The following is a 12,580-nucleotide window of genomic DNA, read 5'->3' as shown; positions in this document are numbered from 1 at the left end:
AGGCAGGAATACAATACACACAGTACACAAAGGGTTAAACTCACTGAGCCAGCAGGCCCGGACACTGGGAAGAGAAATCCTTAAAACAAACAAACAAAGGAGAACGCTCTCACTCAGCCCAGAGCCCCAGAGGCTGAGCAATGCCCAGCCCCCACTAAACAACAGAGCAGCTGACCCTGATTACAGAGCTACGTACACACACACACACAGCAGCAGCTAACCCAGAGGGAAGGAAAAGAATACTCTAAATCAACACAGATCCCTGTCAGAACCTAGAGCACTTTCTGAGAGAAACCTATCAAGCTTTCCTGTTACTACCAAGAAGTAACGCAAAAGCAGAGAAACTCCTCAGCTGCAGGCTAAAGTACTATCCCCTGAGGTCAGCACAACCCCTGGCAGCCAATCAGAAGAGACGTCCCCCCCTCCCCCTCAGCCAAACCAGCAGAATCATAACAATATTTCACAGTTCTGTATAAAATGCCTCTTTCTCTACAAGTCTGTTACTTCACAGGATTGCCACACAATTCAATATAAAATCTCTCTGACAACACGGGTTTGTTGTGTAGATTACCACAGTGCTCATTATAAAATTTCAAATGTTGAGAATTTTAACTCAGGCTACTCTAGTTTCCTTGCAACATACAAACAGCCTTTTCAATGCTTTTCTGAAAACTGCTAACATTTCAAATAGCTGGTTTCTCCAGTACTCAGAATTACTACCTACAACTTTAAACTCTTCCTTACTCTCTTCCGTTGAGCCTTGGCTTCTGTGGATCCTAGCCACCCAAGCTTCTTCCTCTGGCTATTCCTGTGTGAACAAGCCTCTTTTTGCCTCCGCTGCCTACTTAGTCACACCTCTTTTCCCAGTGTGTGCCAAGTCACACTTTTTGGAGAACTGGAGGTTCTCTCAACCTCCATCTCTCAAGCCTCTGAGCCTCAGTTTCTTCTGCCAAGCATGAAAGCCTCAATACTGGTGAACTGATCCTGATTACTATTCTGATGAGAGGAAAGCAGAAGAGGAGAAAAATCAGGAGTCCTCTGTATCATTAGCAATGAATTCTACGACTGTGGTGCAAACCCTTTTTTATTAACAATATCCGATCCATGATCCATTCAAGTCAGGCATCTTTCAACGGTGAACCCCATGTTTCCAGTTCCTGGTGTCCAAGCTAAATGAATCCCCTCACTCACTTGGTGCCTTGCTCTTTAGTTCCCTCCACCTTAGTACATCTTCCCTTTTCTTTAATAACTAAACTTATTTTAACTTTCCTGACTGGGCCATAGGTTGCTTGCATATGGCCCTGTTGGAGTCACATCTTCAGCATGAACTTGGCCACATATATATAACGCCAGAATTTCCATAGGGTATCTAGGTTGGAAATTAAATATCCAAGTCAGGACATTCACTAGTTCCAGTCTGGTTTTAGAAAGAGTCCGCTAAATATGAGCCTTTTATGTATAGGGCAGTCGGGAAATACACATGTACTTCCCTAATGTACAGAGGAAACACACATTTTAGAAAAATATGTGCAACTCCTACCAGATTGAGGACCCTAACAGCAGCTAATTGTTTTGCTGTATGTCAGACTGGATACAAACTCAGGAGATATCTCTGTGGTAGGAAGTGAGATTTTCAGGGTTCCAGTTCGGGATCATTAATACTGGGAGGCGTTTGGAACCTGAATTCGCTGTCTGCTCTCTATCCACTTCCACAAAAATAAGATTCAGAGTTGGGGGGTTTTCAGAGCCAGACTTTGCTTAAAGACTTAAATGGAAGGCAGCTAATACAACAAAATGCCCACCCTTAGCAGAGTAAAGGAATACAAATACACACTCACTCCTTCTTTCTTCTTTGTCCCCTCCATGGTAAGGTACTGGCTTACTTGGTGACCACACACTTCTAAGCAACCGCTTCAACAACGGCTCACCTTCTATTTCAAACAGTAAGCGTTCTGGCTGAGGTGGCCAGAACAGCAGTACTAATGTGAAGTGCAGGTCCAAGCTGCTTCGTATAGTGCAATGGCTTAGCTAGCCAAACTCCTAGATTACCTCTGAAACATGTGTTTTATATCAGTTCCTGTTTCACTCCTACAGAGGTCTTTTCCTATCATTATTTCACTATTCTGCAAGTATATAAACAGGTTACCATACAATATATATGTAGAGCCACTAGAGGTTTTCTGCCATCTAAGCAAGAAAGGACCCTAGAAGTCTATAAACATGTGTACAAAAAGTGTGGCATCACCCAGGTCTTAATTATGTAAGCACCAATGTTTAGATATATAGGTGAAGATTTTTGCCAAGTGTAGACACCCCTAAGGTTCTGCCTTGCTTAGATCACAGAAACCTCTAGTAACTCTACCGTATTGTGCTGGGATTTGTTTATACTCCTGCATTCAAAGGCTTTCTTGGTCAGTTAGGTGGGAGGAGATCACTGTTGGAGGAAACTGGGACTGATTAAAAAAAACTCAAACCTCACTCGAATTGTTGTCTTTGGCTCCCTCAGTCATACAGAAGGAGAATGAGTCTTTGGCTAGCTAAGCCATTACACCAAAAAGCTGCACATAGGGAGACAGCTGACCCATCATCCCTGAGGAAGAGGGTGTTGTGGATGAATAAGCCAGTGTACCACTGCTAATAGATATGTGAAGGAGAAGGGAAGAAAATTATCTCTGGAAAACACAAGAGAAACAGGAAGCCTCTGATCTTGGAAAAGGAGAAGAGATATCATAGAGGTATATAAAATAATGAGTGGAGTGGAACGGGTAGAAGTGAATCATTTGTTTACTCTTTCCAAAAATACTAGGACTAGGGGGCATGCGATGATGATACAAAGTAGTAAATTTAAAACGAATCGGAGAAATATTTCTTTACTTAATGTGTAATTCAACTCTGGAATTCGTTGGCAGAGAATGTGGTAAAGGCGGTTAGCTTAGCAGGGTTTTTAAAAAGGTCTGGACAGCTTCCTAAAGGAAAAGTCCATAGACCATTATTAAAATGACTTGGGGAAAAATCCACTGCTTATTTCTGGGATAAGCAGTATAAAATGTATTGAACTTTTTTTTTTTTGGGGGGGGGGGGGATCTTGCCAGGTATTTGTGACCTGGATTGGCCACTGTTGGAAACAGGATGCTGGGCTTGATGGACCTTTGGTCTGTCCCAGTGGCAATACTTATGTACAGGCAGCAAGAAGGAGCTGTATCTGTGACCACATCTGAGTTCAGACCAGCTCTACAAAGTATTCTGGAGAAAGGAGTTACAGAGGAGGGGTTCTCCCCATAAAAGTTAGAGTCCGAGTATAAGCTAAGAAACTATTAAATAGTTTTTCTACTCTGCGATTATTTGCTTTTTAAAATTATTTTATATTTATTACATTTCAAATAATAGCATTCACTACAATACTTGTGACAAAGGAAATATCAGCAATACAAGAAAATATAGGAAAAGGTGCAAAAGCAAAAGCAAAATTAAATTAAATCTTTGGCCCAAATAATAAGGCAATTCAGGAACCAATCCCAGGAAAAATAAATTCAGAGAAAAAAAAAAACCTAGTTCTAACGCTAACTCAGTTCTATACTTCCAAGCCAACCATAGCAGAAAGATCCAAATTATGTCAAAACTCTCAATTCTATTGTACAAATAATAAAATCTCTCAATTCTACTTTAGAAATAATAACATCTTTTGTTTCCTAATGTTAAATAATGCCGATTGCATATTCACTTTAAGTGGTGATGTATTGGGAAATTTAAATAAATAATTATAAAAAAAAAAGAAATAATAACATCTAACAGCTGTTTCAGGACAACATACATACCTTATTTTCACAATTTGTTACACACAAACAAGGAAATCGCAAAACAAACCCAACACCCAGCTTCTGAGCTCTAGGGTGCATGATCAAGAATTTCTGACTGCTTCTGAGTTGCTCTTGACAAATCAGGAAAAACCTTCACTTTAGAACTCCAAAACAACTGATCCACTGTGCATTCCAATCAATCTCCAAAGCAAAAGTCGCCACCTGTGGTTCTTTGTCAAAAATACCCTTAAGACATTCAGTGAATCCTTGGTTCAGAATAAAACCTGACCTGGACTTATTTATTTGGAAGGGGAGGTAGTGTGGAAAGAGTGGATTTCGTTGCCAATGACCTTCCAGTTTTACTGTTCCTGACCTGCAACCCAGATCAAATTCCCAGAGTTAAGTCTGAAGATCAGAGTTATCTCCCTGAAGCTGACTCCCCAGTCTGCCATACAGCTGAAAAAAAATCGGAGCTATAAGGGCCCCCAGCCCAGAAGAAGTTACATACATAAGTATTATAATGTGAGAAGATATGCAGAACACTGCCGCTCACCGTTAAGAATAATCTCTCAGGTACTGTGAGCCACCTTAAAACCCTTAGTCCCTCCCACGGAGGAAGTGAGACAGAAGGGGTGGAGCCGAAACCAGGAACTATAAAAGGCAGGGCTAGAGTGGGGTTAAGAAGGCCCAGAAGGAAGAAGACCTACTGCATGTACCCCATCAGGTACCTGTGGAAAGGAACCTCAACAGTCAGGTAGGCCAACTTAAACTTGGACCATTCCCAACACCTTAAAAAACCTCAATTTCACTCCCCTAACCCGCTGCATGGTGTAACTTTATCCAGGCCCCAAGCCCAACCTCGCTCACAGTATCACATATTGTGGCAGAGGTGAGATTTGGAGATTATCCTGCTAGAGGAAACTGGAGCTCTTGACTTCCAGGGCTCTGGGCTTGTTACAGACACCATGCCGGAATATTGGACAAAAGGGGTTAGCCCTACTTTCATTAGAGTGAGTGTGAGTGTGAGGGGGGGGGGGGCAGTAAAGCTAGTGCCGGACAGTCAGGTTTTATTTTTGTTTACTCGTGCATTGCGTGCTTCTGGGCACTAATGCTACAGCAAAAACAAGGAGAGACTACTCCAGGCCTTATTGGAGGGCCAACAGCAGCTGCAACAAGTAGTACAGAGGCAATGGGAGCATCAGCAAGCCTCCCAGGGATTTCTGGAAGCCCAACAGAGCTCTTTGAGCCAAGTGACGCAAGCTTTACAGACTTCCAGGTTATTCAGTCCGGTCCCGGTTTTACCAAAGATGATACCGGAGGATGACCCAGACTATTTCCTGTCCAAGTTTAAAAGAACCGCCTGCCTTGCTGGTTGGCCAGAGGCATCATGGACAGCTTATCTAGGAAATTTACTGACTGGTAGCAGTCAAATGGCATTTCAAGATGTCAACTGCAGTGAGACGACCACCTATGCAGAAGTAAATCTTGCCTCACCAAGCTATTACATTTCTTTGAAGGGGTGAACAAACACGTGGATAAAGGTGAGCTGGTTGATATTCTGTATCTGGATTTTCAAAAGGCATTTGACAAAGTACCTCATGAAAGACTCCAGAGGAAATTGGAGAGTCATGGGACAGGAGGAAGTGCTCTATTGTTGATTAAAAACTGGTTAAAAGATCAAACAGAGTAGGGTTAAATGGTTAGTATTCTCAAAGGAGAAGGGTAGATAGTGGGGTTCCCCAGGGGTCTGTGCTAGGACCGCTGCTTTTTAACATATTTATAAATGATCTAGAGATGGGACTAACTAGTGAGGTAATTAAAGTTGCTGATAACACGTGGAGGGGCATAATCGAACGGGGACACCCACCTCTAAGGACGTTCCGGCGGTGGGGAAACTAGTATTATCGAAACAAGATGGGCGTCCATCTTTCGTTTCAATAATACGGTCGGGGACACCCAAATCTCAACATTTAGGTCAACCTTAGAGATGGTTGACCTAAATGTTGAGATGGTCGAGGTCGACCTTAGAGATGGTCATCCCCGGTTTTCGGCCATAATGGAAACCGAGGAAGCCCATCTCAAAAACGACCAAATCCAAGGTATTTGGTCATGGGAGGAGCCAGCATTCGTAGTGCACTGGTCCCCCTCACATGCCAGGACACCAACCGGGCACCCTAGGGGGCAGTGCAGTGGACTTCACAAATTGCTCCCAGGTACATAGCTCCCTTACCTTGTGCCCCTCAACCCCCCCCTCAAAACCTACTCCCCAGAACTGTACACCACTACCATAGCCGTAAGGGATGAAGGGGGGCACCTACATGTGGGTACAGTGGGTTTCGGGTGGGTTTTGAAGGGCTCACATTTACCACCACAAGTGTAACAGGTAGGGGGGGATGGGCCTGGGTCCGCCTGCCTGAAGTGCACTGCACCCACTAAAAACTGCTCCAGGGACCTGCATACTGCTGTGACGGAGCTGGGTATGACATTTGAGGCTGGCATAGAGGCTGGAAAAAAATGTTTTTAAAATTTTTTGGGGGGGGGGTGGGAGGGGGTTGGTGACCACTGGGGGAGTAAGGGGAGGTCATCCCTGATTCCCTGCGGTGGTCATCTGGTCAGTTCGGGCACCTTTTCGAGGCTTGGTCGTGAAACAAAATGTACCAAGTAAAGTCGGCCAAATGCTCGTCAGGGACGCCCTTCTTTTTCCCATTATCAGCTAAGGACACCCATCTCTTAATAACGCCCCAGTCCCACCTTCGGTACGGTGTCGACACGCCCCCGTGAACTTTGGTCGTCCCCATGACGGACTGCAGTTGAGGGCGCCCAAAATCGGCTTTCGATTATGCCAATTTGGGCGACCCTGAGAGAAGGACGCCCATCTCCCGATTTGTGTCAGAAGATGGGCGCCCTTCTCTTTCGAAAATTCCCCTGAAAGTTATTCAAAGTTGTTAAATCGCAAGAGGATTGTGAAAATTACAAGAGGACCTTATGAGACTGGGAGACTAGGCATCCAAGTGGCAGATGACGTTTAATGTGAGCAAGTGCAAAGTGATGCATGTGGGAAAGAGGAACCTGAACTATAGCTACGTGATGAAAGGTTCCACAAGAAAGCAAATAGAATGTTAGGTATTATTAGGAAAGGAATGGAAAACACAAATGAGGACGTTATAATGTCTTTGTATCGCTCCATGGTGCAACCGCACCTTGAATATTGTGTTCAATTCTGGTCCCCACATCTCAAAAAAGATATAGTGGAATTAGAAAAGGTGAAGAGAATGGCAACAAAAATGATAAAGGGGATGGGACGACTTCCCTATGAGGAAAGACTAAAATGGCTAGGGCTCTTCGGCTTGTAGAAAACACGGCTGAGGGAAGATACGATAGAGGTCTATAAAATAATGAGTGGAGTGGAACGGGTAGACGTGAAGCATCTGTTTACTCTTTCCAAAAATACTAGGACTAGGGGGCATACAATGAAGCTACAAAGTAGTAAATTTAAAACAAATCTGAGAAAATTATTCTTCACTCAAAGTGTAATTCAACTCTGGAATTCATTGCCATAGAATGTGATAAAGGCAGTTAGCGTAGCGGGGTTTTAAAAAGGTTTGGACGGCTTCCTAAAGGAAAAGTCCAGAGACCATTATTAAAATGGACTTGGGGAAAATCCACTGCTTATTTCTGAGATAAGCAGTATAAAATGTTTTTGTACTTTTTCGGGACCTTGCCAGGTATTTGTGACCTGGATTGGCCACTGTTGGAAACAGGATGTTCGTCTTGATGATGGACCTTTGGTCTGTGCCAGTAGGGCAATACTTATGTACTTAACCCGGATGGATTATCAGCAACGGTACATCACACATGGGAGAAAAAGGATCCCCTGCCGGGCTTAACAAGAAGAGTTCTCAATCAGCCCTCAGCTTTCTACAATGACTTGGAGAAAGCCCACCGCTATACTGCTGAGTTGGAAGATGATTCCGAGCAGGAAGCTAAGTATACCTGAAGGTTATGGTAGGATAAGGAGTCCCTCCAAACCCAACTGGTCGTACCTCTGAAGGAGATTAGAAGGCAAGCTGAGAAATATCTGGAGGAACTCCAAGCTGTCCACATTGCCGTGGAAATGAAGGAAAAGGAGATATATGAAACCATTGAGCGGCAAGAGAAGGAAATCAAGCAATTGGGGTCCAAAACCCGAAAGGAGAGTCCTGGAAAAACCATAGTGCAACAGGAGGAGGACACCCAGTCACCAAAACAGGTTGACAAGCTGCTCTTGGAATTGCAGGAAGCACAGATTGCCTGGCTGACTGAAGAACAACATGAAAAGTCCAGGGGTGAGATCAAACAGCTGTACTGACAGGCACAGTACCTCTGTGGCAGTACTCCAAGCTGCAAGGGCAAACAAGTGGATCCTTGTGGAGCTATAATACAGTGCTAGAGCGACTTCAAATGCTGGCTAGCATGAATACTATACCGCAACATGAAGTAAAAAAAAGCCAGGGGGAAATAGCAGCAGCCCTGGACCACACCACCCAAGTTCTGCAAGACCAGCTGGAGGAGGTTCAAACTCCACTGACACAGGCAGAAGAGTTCCAGAAAGAGATGTACAAGTAGCTGAAGGGGTTAGCTACCCAACCTAGGGAGCCTTCCCAGAGGAGGGACATATTGGGTGAGCGGAGCCACAGTAGGGAAACGCAAACCCCATAGGGCGAACTGAAAACATTAAAGGCCCACTGCTTGGGAGTGGAAACTTTGCCTATTGTTAACAGTTCATCTAAATAGGGAAGCACATCTAAGGCAGCAGCATGAAAGAGTAGACAACTCCAGGAACCCATTGACAGATGCAGCAGAACCCGAAAGCCTAGCCAAACTGTAAGTGGCTGGAGCGCTCCCACAGATAACCAAAAGCAAAAACAACTGAATAAATAACCAACAGGTCAATATTCAATGTGATTTAACCAGTGAGAAATGGCTCCTGGCCGGTTAAATCGCCTGTTCGGGGCTAACCGGTCATTTTCAGCAGCACTTAACTGGTTAGCGCCACTGAAAACAACCAGTTAGTGCCGAACTCAAAACTGGCTATTTTGAGGGCGTTCCTGGGATGGAGTCAGCACTTGACTGGTTAAGTGTTGATATTAACTGGCCAGGTTAACTGCATAACAGGACCAGTCAGGCCTATTTTTATGCAGTAACCCATAGCCAGTTAAGGGCTGAATACTGCAGTTAACGGCTCTGCGTTAGCTGGTTCCGTAAACCTGGAAATTCAATGCAGGTGCCTGGACATGGCCCAGCATTGAATTTCTAGGTTTAGCACAGGCGACGGTTAGCAAAATGCTGATCGCTGTAGGCTGACTACCAACCCCCAATTTTTAAAAAATTTGATGAGGGTTAACCCTCGGTTTGGGCATACAGATTAGGAACTTAGCACAGGACACCTTAGCGCATCCCATGATACGCCCTTTTAAGATGCTGTAAGCATGCACTAAAACTAATCGCAGCTTAGTAAAAAGACCACAAAAGGATTTATTGAACTTTGATATTCGATACCACAGTTTAATGAATTCTGTGGAAAGCAGTAGAAAACGTGCTATTTTACTACACTTTAGTAAATGGGACCCTAAATATTTTGGAGAGTTTACCGCCATGTTGCAAAGGGTGCAATCTTTAGATAGCATTAGCAGACTGAAATGCACATGCAATAAACTGAAAGGAGTGAATTATTGTTGCTGATGGACAGCTCAGCTAACAAAACCTGTATGACAGAAAGCCCTCTAATCCTTGGTTTTCTTAATTCTCATCAGGAGGAAACTAAGTGGATAAACCAGTTTCTGTGCTCACGCTGGCACAGAGATTTTTGGATTTGTCCCATAATGCTCTAATGCTCTAATCTGTTTTCTTTTCCCCTTGCATCTCTGTCCAAGTATTGTGATCCTACAGTAACAGATAGGGTCCTGGACAAGACACTTTCACAGTACTACTACTACTACTACTATTTAGCATTTCTATAGCGCTACAAGGCATACGCAGCGCTGCACAAACATAGAAGAAAGACAGTCCCTGCTCAAAGAGCTTACAATCTAATAGACAAAGAATAAATAAAGTAAGCAAATCAAATCAATTAATGTGAACGGGAAGGAAGAGAGGAGGGTAGGTGGAGGCGAGTGGTTACAAGTGGTTACGAGTCAAAAGCAATGTTAAAGAGGTGGGCTTTCAGTCTAGATTTAAAGGTGGCCAAGGATGGGGCAAGACGTAGGGGCTCAGGAAGTTTATTCCAGGCGTAGGGTGCAGCGAGACAGAAGGCGCGAAGTCTGGAGTTGGCAGTAGTGGAGAAGGGAACAGATAAGAAGGATTTATCCATGGAGCGGAGTGCACGGGAAGGGGTGTAGGGAAGGACGAGTGTGGAGAGATACTGGGGAGCAGCAGAGTGAATACATTTATAGGTTAGTAGAAGAAGTTTGAACAGGATGCGAAAACGGATAGGGAGCCAGTGAAGGGTCTTGAGAAGAGGGGTAGTATGAGTAAAGCGACCCTGGCGGAAGATGAGACGGGCAGCAGAGTTTTGAACCGATTGGAGAGGGGAGAGGTGACTAAGTGGGAGGCCAGCAAGAAGCAGATTGCAGTAGTCTAAACGAGAGGTGACAAGGGTGTGGATGAGGGTTTTGGTAGAGTGCTCGGAAAGAAAGGGACGGATTTTACGGATGTTGTAAAGAAAGAAACGACAGGTCTTGGCGGTCTGCTGGATATGAGCAGAGAAGGAGAGAGAAGAGTCAAAGATGACCCCAAGGTTTCGAGCTGAGGAGACAGGGAGAATGAGAGAGCCATCAACAGAAATAGAAAACGGGGGGAGCGGGGAGGTGGGTTTGGGGGGGAAAATGAGAAGCTCGGTTTTGGTCATATTTAATTTCAGGTGGCGTTGAGACATCCAGGCAGCAATGTCAGACAAGCACGCTGAAACTTTGGTTTGGATGCAAGGTGAGATATCAGGGGTAGAAAGGTAGATTTGGGAGTCATCAGCATAGAGATGGTAGGAAAAGCCATGGGATGAGATTAATGAACCAAGGGAAGAAGTGTAGATACAAAAGAGGAGGGGACCAAGAACAGAACCCTGAGGTACACCGACAGACAGAGGGATAGAAGTAGAAGAGGATCCACCAGAGTGAACACTAAAGGTGCGGAGGGAGAGGTAGGAAGAGAACCAGGAAAGGACAGAGCCCTGGAATCCAAGTGAGGACAGGGTATCGAGAAGTATGCTGTGATCAACAGTGTCAAAAGCAGCGGAAAGATCAAGAAGAATGAGGATGGAATATTGACCTCTGGATTTAGCCAGTAATAGGTCATTGGAGACTTTAGTAAGCGCAGTTTCGGTTGAGTGGAGAGGGCGAAAACCAGATTGTAATGGGTCAAGAATAGCATGTGAGGAGAGAAAATCAAGGCAGCGGCGGTGAACAGCAAGCTCAAGTAATTTGGAGAGAAAAGGAAGGAGGGAGATGGGTCGGTAATTAGAGGGACAAGTGGGGTCAAGTGAAGGCTTCTTAAGGAGAGGTGTGACCACAGCATGTTTAAAGACAGCAGGGACAGTCGCAGTGGAAAGTGAGAGGTTGAGAATGTGACAGATAAAAGGAATAAGAGTAGGAGAGATGGCATTAAGAAGGTGGGTGGGAATGGGATCAGAGGAACAGGTGGTACATTTTGAGGAAGAAAGGAGAAGTGTAGTTTCCTCAATAGTAACTTCAGGAAAGGAGGAAAGGGAATGAGGGGAAGGAGAGAGAGGGGAACGGACTAGTGGAGGGAGAGCTGGTGAGGTAGAGAAAGCAAGGTTTATCTTTTGAACCTTGTTGTGAAAGAATTCAGCAAGGGTCTGAGGAGATAATGAAGGGGGAGTTGGGGGAGGGGGCACCTTGAGGAGAGAGTTCAATGTGGTGAAGAGAAGTCGAGAATTAGAGCCAAGAGAGTTGGTCAGTTGGATATAATAATCCTGTTTGGCACGTAAAAGAGCAGATTGGAAGGAGGTCAGCATGAACTTAACGTGTAAGAAATCAGCAAGGGCCCGAGATTTCCGCCAGAGGCGTTCGGCGGAGCAGGTACAGGAACGTAGGTAGCGGATATTAGAAGTCAGCCAAGGTTGGGGTTTTGTACGCCTTACAGGGTGGGTCATCAAAGGTGCAAGAGTGTCTAAGGCAGAGGATAGAGTATTGTTGTAAGAAGAAACAGCCTCGTTGACAGACGTGGATGGTGCCACAGTAGAGAGGAGGTTTGAAACATGGGAGGATAGAGATGAAGGGTCAATATCGTGAAGATTCCTAGATAAATTAGATAGGATAGGACGGGACTGGGAGGGAGGAGATTTAAGTGTGAAAGTTATAAGATGGTGATCAGAGGAGGGATGATCAGAGGCAAGGAAACTAGAAGGTGAACAGTTGGAGGAGAAGATGAGATCAAGACAGTGACCATTTTGATGAGTGGGGGAGGTGGAGCATAGCTGGAGATTAAAGGACGACGTTAAAGCGAGTAACTTGGAAATATAAGAGTTGGAAGGATCATTAGCAGGAATATTAAAGTCACCAAGGATGAGAGAGGGGGAGGAAGGATCATGGAAGAAGGCAAGCCAGGAGTCAAAGTCACTGAGAAAGGATGAAAGGGACTTATCAGGGGGACGATAAATGACCGCTATTCGAAGAGGCAGAAGAGAGAAAAGGCGGATAGAGTGGACTTCAAAGGAGGAAAAACAGTGAGATTGAGGTGGAAGAAGGGGTTGAAATCTGGAGGAGGGAGAGAGAAGTAGTCCAACACCG

The 12,580-nt window shown here is 44.7% G+C and overlaps 1 protein-coding gene across 3 annotated transcripts in view; it reads right to left on the bottom strand.

Moving 5' to 3' along the window:
- ZNF532 (zinc finger protein 532) overlaps nt 1-12,580 on the bottom strand; it is a 238,197-nt gene that overhangs the window by 192,441 nt on the left and 33,176 nt on the right. The window lies entirely within an intron of this gene.

This window comes from Microcaecilia unicolor, chromosome 2 (genome assembly GCF_901765095.1).
Source record: "Microcaecilia unicolor chromosome 2, aMicUni1.1, whole genome shotgun sequence".
Taxonomy (NCBI): domain Eukaryota; kingdom Metazoa; phylum Chordata; class Amphibia; order Gymnophiona; family Siphonopidae; genus Microcaecilia; species Microcaecilia unicolor.
Note: the sequence above shows the minus strand (reverse complement) of the source record. Positions and strands in the feature narration are given on the sequence as shown.